The sequence below is a fragment of the Erithacus rubecula genome (genome assembly GCF_903797595.1).
Source record: "Erithacus rubecula genome assembly, chromosome: 10".
NCBI classification, from domain to species: Eukaryota; Metazoa; Chordata; class Aves; order Passeriformes; family Muscicapidae; genus Erithacus; species Erithacus rubecula.
The window spans coordinates 18820012-18826011 of NC_136662.1; positions in this window are offsets into that span (position 1 = coordinate 18820012).

Sequence of the window (6000 nt, forward strand, 5' to 3'; positions counted from 1 at the left end):
AAGTCAGGCAGGATAAGGGTCTGGCAGCACCTCCCCTTTGTTCTGTGTCCTTCCTGGGCACCCTTTGGAGCCCAACCCTGCCAGCACCCTGTGCCCCCATGGTTGGCTAGGAGCTGGCTGTGTGGAAATCAAACATCAAAGGGCTCTTCCAGCAAGGGCTATTTCCACATCAAATGCCTACCTCCAGTCCTGAGCCATTGGGGAGAGAACTCTTCATAAAAGGAGAGGGAAGATTAATATTATTTTTCAAAAGTATAATGGGAGGTTTCCACTCCCCAAGCACTTCAGAGTTGGTTTTTGCACAAAGCCAGAATAATTTCAACCCCAAAGGAAAAAGAAAAATACATAAGAGAAGGTTTAAAATGCCTGAAAAAATAGTTGGTGTGAATAGAAATGTTCGGGTCACTGTCACTTTAGGGGCTGGAAGAGGCTGCTGCTGGGAGAGGCTGACTTTGCACAGGAATGCATGTCCTCCATCCTCACTCAAGAGCAGCAGGCTTGTTCTGGATGCCTGCTTGAGCTCGGGGAAGCGGGGAGAGCCAAGGACAGGCTGTCAGAACTGCAAACTGGAGAGAAGGGGAAGGAGAGGATGAGGGGTAGAGAAGATGCTGGAAGCACTCTGTTGGGCAAGTGGAACAGGAAAAGCCCGCTGTGAAGCACAGCCCTCCCTGAGACTCTCGCAGAGAAAGGCAGCACGAATCCGGCCAAGCGACGGGCTGGCAGCGTGCCTGGAGCGTGGCACAGCTCTGCCTTGGAAAGGCACCTGCAGCCTCAGCATCTTCCTCTTACAAACATGCCACAGCATCACGGGGGAACCACAGTCCTGCAGCCTGACAGCCAGTTTCTGCTCTGTGAGCATGAGCCATTGGGCCAGACGGGTGTATGAACAATTATTTGATCATTTCCACTGCAGGAACCAACTTGACAAATACCTCCGATTCACAAGCTCACAGTCTGCTTCTGAAAAACCAGACCAGGAGCAAGCTTCCACCCTGGAAAAATCCCTTCCCTGTGTCTGCTGTGCATCCTTTCCCATGCTGGGAAAGGTTGGGCCAAATGCCGAAGGCACCACAGAGCTGGCAAAGCTGTTCTGGGGCAATATCCCCAGGCTGGTGGGTCCAGGGGTAGCAGGGCTTGGCCCTGGGAGGTGGTTATGTCCTTGAGTGACTTAGTGCCTTGCTGTTTACTGCTTCTTGGTCATTAAATTTTGCTACTGTGTACCTCACCTTCCGCTTGACTTGGGGATAGTGTGGGGTGAAGTGTGGGGGTGGGACAGTCCTTGCAGCCCCAAGCCTCACAGTCTCAGATGACATGCACCCCTCAGTGATTTTCACTTAAAAGAAAGAAAATACTTGTGGATAAAGAAATGCAACATAAGATCCTGAGGGCTCAGGAAAACTGTGCTGGTTAAGCCAAATCTTGCCTTTTCCCAATGCTTGAAGTTACCCATCCGTGAAGGGGGCTGGAGCAGGCATCTTCACCCCATAAATCCCACTTAAGCCCTAAAGAAAATGCTTCAATGGTGCTTCAGGTTCATCTGCTGGCCACCACAGGGACAAAGCCTTCACACTGTCCCAAGCAAGCAGAAAAAAATCCCTCAGTCCCTCCACTGGAGATTGGAACAGATGTCCAGAGGCAGTGATGGGAGCAAGAGGGTGGTTGGGCAGCAGTCTGTGGGACTGTGCTGGCATCACCGTGTGCCACAGAATCCTTCCTGTGCACCTGGAGCCAAAGCACGGGGGTGATGGCAGATCTTCTCCCCTCGCCCAGACACTGGCTGTTACCAGGAAGGTGGGGAGCCCTGGGACAGTGGCTGATGCCGGGCTGTGACATGCTGGGTCAGTGCTGGGAAAGCCAGGGGGTGCACTGGAAACAGGAGACGCCTGCGGCAGGTGACGGTGCCAGGAGGACACGGCTGGTTTGCTGTCTGCAGGGCTGCCAATGGCCTGCCCAAAACAACCCGCTCAGATTTACTGTAAGGGCAGCCAGGCCGTCCATAGCTTGTGGGGAACATAGCAGCCCTGCCTGCAGAAAGGGCTGCGGAAGCCAAGCTGGCCCCTTGCCCGGAGGCTGAGGAGGGGAGGGGGGGCTCTGCGGCCCTCAGCACCCTCAGCCCCGCACCCACTGCAGCCCCGAGCCTCGCTCGGGAGCACATCAGGTGAGTTTTCACTTGCCAGCGTAAGGAGGGGGTGATGCTGTGCATAGAGCCCCCCAGGCAATTCCACAATTCCACTGCCGCAGCACCGGGACAGCTGGAGCAAAGGCAGGGAACTCCTGGCTGTGGCAGCAGCCCCTGTGAGCGGCACCGCAGAGGGAATCGAGGCCGGGCTGGGTGCTGCTGCTGGCAGCAGAGGGGCTCGGGGGCCGGGCTGGGTGCTGCTGCTGGCAGCAGAGGGGCTCGGGGGCCGGGCTGGGTGCTGCTGCTGGCAGCAGAGGGGCTCGGGGGCCGGGCTGGGTGCTGCTGCTGGCAGCAGAGGGGCTCGGGGGCCGGGCTGGGTGCTGCTGCTGGCAGCAGAGGGGCTCGGGGGCCGGGCTGGGTGCTGCTGCTTGGCAGCAGAGGGGCTCGGGGCTGGGCTGGGTGCTGCTGCAGCCAGCTCATCCTGGGGCGCTCGGGGCCATGGCCGTGCCGGAAAAGCCTCATGGCTGGGCCTGGCTTCCGGCCTTGTGAGGGGCTGGTGGCAGGGCGGTGGCAGCGGCATGGCTGCCGTGCTGTCATCCCGGCCGCGCCGCCGCGGAGCCTCGCGTGTCCCTGCGGCCCCAGGGGTGCTGCCGGATGGCGGGACACCGTGCGAGGTCGGGCTGAAGGGACTCGCCGTCCCCTCCCACGCAGCTGTGCTGGGAGGGAAGTTTCCCATACTGCCGGCTTCCCAGAAGTCAGGGGAGGTTTCATGCCTGGCTCTGCTGTCTCAGCCCATGGTTTTTCCCAGCTCAGCCTGTGACCCTGGCTTAGTGCAGCGGTGTGGGGTGAGAGCGAGGGGGTGCAGCCCGTGGGGCCAGGCTGTGCGGAGCCGGCCACGGAGCTCCAGCCCTTCTCCTGGCCGCTCTCCCAGTCACACCATCTTTGCTGGTGGGTCTCCCACTGCGCCACATGCTGCCCAGTGCCAGCCAGCTCAGTGACATCAGCACGTGCCGTGTCCCTGTCCCCTTGCCCCAAAGCTCACACCAAAATCCCCATTGAGGCACCACGGCTGCTGGCAGTGTCGGGGTCACTGTGCTGTAGGGATGTGCTGTGTGCCAAGGGCCTGGAGTTTCATCTTTCCCCTTCTTGGCATCCTATGAGGGGATGCCCATAACGGGAGGGATTCTGCTGGCAGGAGCCACAGAGCTGGTGCCCACCAGTGGGCAGAGGTGTCCTGGGCTCTGGGGATCAACAGGCCTGGCCCTGTGCTGGCAGTGGCTCCAGGGAGGGATGGGGGAGTCAGGGGACCCCAGCCAGGTGTCAGGTGACAGTGGGTGTCAGGAGCATGACCATATCCTACAGCAGCCATCCCAGCCTTCCCCAGCCACCCAGCACTGGCTACGGATGTTTTCTGTTCTTACAAGGAATCCAGCTAAAACCAAGGGACTGTTCTGACCAGGTAGATCCTCCAGAGCTTTTGCCTCTGCTCTGTATTTAAACAGCAGTGATTTTTGCACAAGAATGACCAAATCTTTGCTCTGCAAAGCTCTGATTTTGAGCTCCCAAGGGCTCCTGGCACCTTCCCATCCGCTGCCTGTGCTGACTGCAGGGCCTGTTGCCAGAAAAAAAACTGAGCCAGACTTCAATGTCCATCCTAAACCTGATGTGCCTGAGAAGGAGGAGCACTGACCCTGACCTCTGCAGCCCTCCAGCACCAGCTCAGGCTTAACTCTTTCCTGTGCAGGAAGATTTGAAGCCTTCCAGTTAATTCCGGGAAGGAGTTAGCAAGTCTTTGTGGCAGGAGGATTAGAGTCAGAGGTAAATGCTCCTGCTAAGTGTAATCTGACTGGTTAAAAGCTCAGCTCAGCCTCTATCCCAGCATTGTCCTTGCTTCTTATAAATACAAGAGGCAATTCTGCATACACAGGTTTTTCCTATTGCCACGCAAGGGAGTGGTGAGAACTTGTTGTTCTACCCCTCTCCCCAGGATATCATTAGGATTTATTACCAACCCCCAGTGCCCTCCTTTCTCTGGGATGGATTGGACACTGGCAGCCTCTGATCCTGCAGGTGCAGCAGGAGAGGAATTACAGCTCGTGGGGCCACAGGTCAGGGCAGGTAAAGGCAGCAGAAGCTCCTGACGTTGGGGAAATGGAACTGGGGGCAGAGCCAGAGCTCTCTTTCTCCCCACAAACCAGGGGTTTCTTCAATCCCATTCTCTGGGGAGCCCTCTGGATGGGATGGGTCAGGGGTTGCAATAAAATAGGGACTGGGGGGCTAGGAATTCTGCTCACTGTGGAGTATATAGTAACACAAAACAGAAATGAAAAATATTTACAGTTACTTGCTTCTCTCTGAAAGCTTCTGAAGCTGGTGGCCCTAAGGGGGCACAAGATAGTGGCAGGAGCCACTGGCCATGTGGCAGGGGCATCTGTATCCCTACTGTCCCCTGCAGGTGACAGAGCTCCCTGGGGAGTACTAATCAGGACTCTGTGCCAACCCCAGGAGTTGTGGGTGCCCTGGAGGATGTCCTTTGGTCCCACAAATGGAGGGTGCACAGATGACCTCTCCCAGGGGATTATGGCTGAAGTGGGGGGCTTTCATGGGAACTATGAGCAGGCAGGGATCAGTGTCTTACCAGGATTAAGGTATTTTCCATGCATTTAAACTAGTTGTCACGAACCCAGAGGTGACCCAGAGAACAGCACCTGGGGTACAGGGGAGAAGAGGGGGGAGAAGCTCATGGGCACCCAAAGCCCATCCCAGGGCTTGAAGGGAGCAGGGGGAAGTTGGTCACCAAGGCTTGGAAGCCCCCAAAGCTCCAGAGATGATCTCTGGTCCCCAGTTTGCAGAGGTGGAGAGGTGCTGCACAGCCCCAGTGAGGTGCCTGCTGATGAGGAGAGCTGGGGGGCTCAGGGGGGACAGCAGCAAGTCCCAGGGAGACAGCAGAGCCCTGTGCCCTCTCTGGGGCCAGGACAGAGGGGTCCACTGTGGGAGGCGTGAGAGCTGGGTGGCTCCAGGAGCTTGGTAACCTTAATCCTCCCTTGGATTAATGCTTAGGGGAGCTGGGGACAGTGTTTAAACCTGCCAGAGTGAGCCCTCGTGTTGAGCCCCCCTGTAGTGGGGTCAGAGGGGGACAGAGGGCACAGGTTGAGGACAAGAAGAGGTGCAGGCAGTCCTGTGGCCTTGTCTGACATGCAGCCTCAGATACTGTGGGCATGTTCCTGGGCCCTGCCCTCCCTGGGAGCAAAGGGATGGGCAGTGTAAGGACTGGCCCTGTGGCAGGGTCACTTCTGGCCACACTGCCTGTCTCCAGGAGCTGCTGCTGCTCTGGCTCCACAGGGCCACTGCAGGCTGAACCCCTTCAGCCTGTCCAAGGTGGAAACCATCTGCCCTTGGAAGGATACTCTTCTGGGGGAATATCTGCCTGTAATGAAGTCTCTGGGATGAAATCCCTCTCTCAGGATAAATTGGCTTCCCTGGGGTTGAGCTTTCAGCTTGGCTCAGAGGAGCAGTGCAAGGATGCTCAGGGATGCTCAGACAGCCCATGTTCCTACCCACACAGAACCCAGACTGAGCCCAGACCCCAGCAAAGGACCTCCTAGCTTGTGGCATTAGGAGCCACACTCCTCTGTAGCCACTAGCTGTGCTGGGGGGTTTGCAAGAGCAGCTCTTCCCCTGAAGCACCTTGTCCCAGACTACCAAGACCCCACACCAGGTCCCTGTCCCCATCCCCAGCAGAGCAGGAAATGCCACATGGATACCCTTAGAGGAGGTTCCCACCCCCGGGCAGTGTGGCTGCAGCTCTCTCCTGAGCATCCCCTGTTTCCAGCTCTTTACCAGGCACCTGACTTCAGCATGAAGGTGCCCTTGGACCCCAA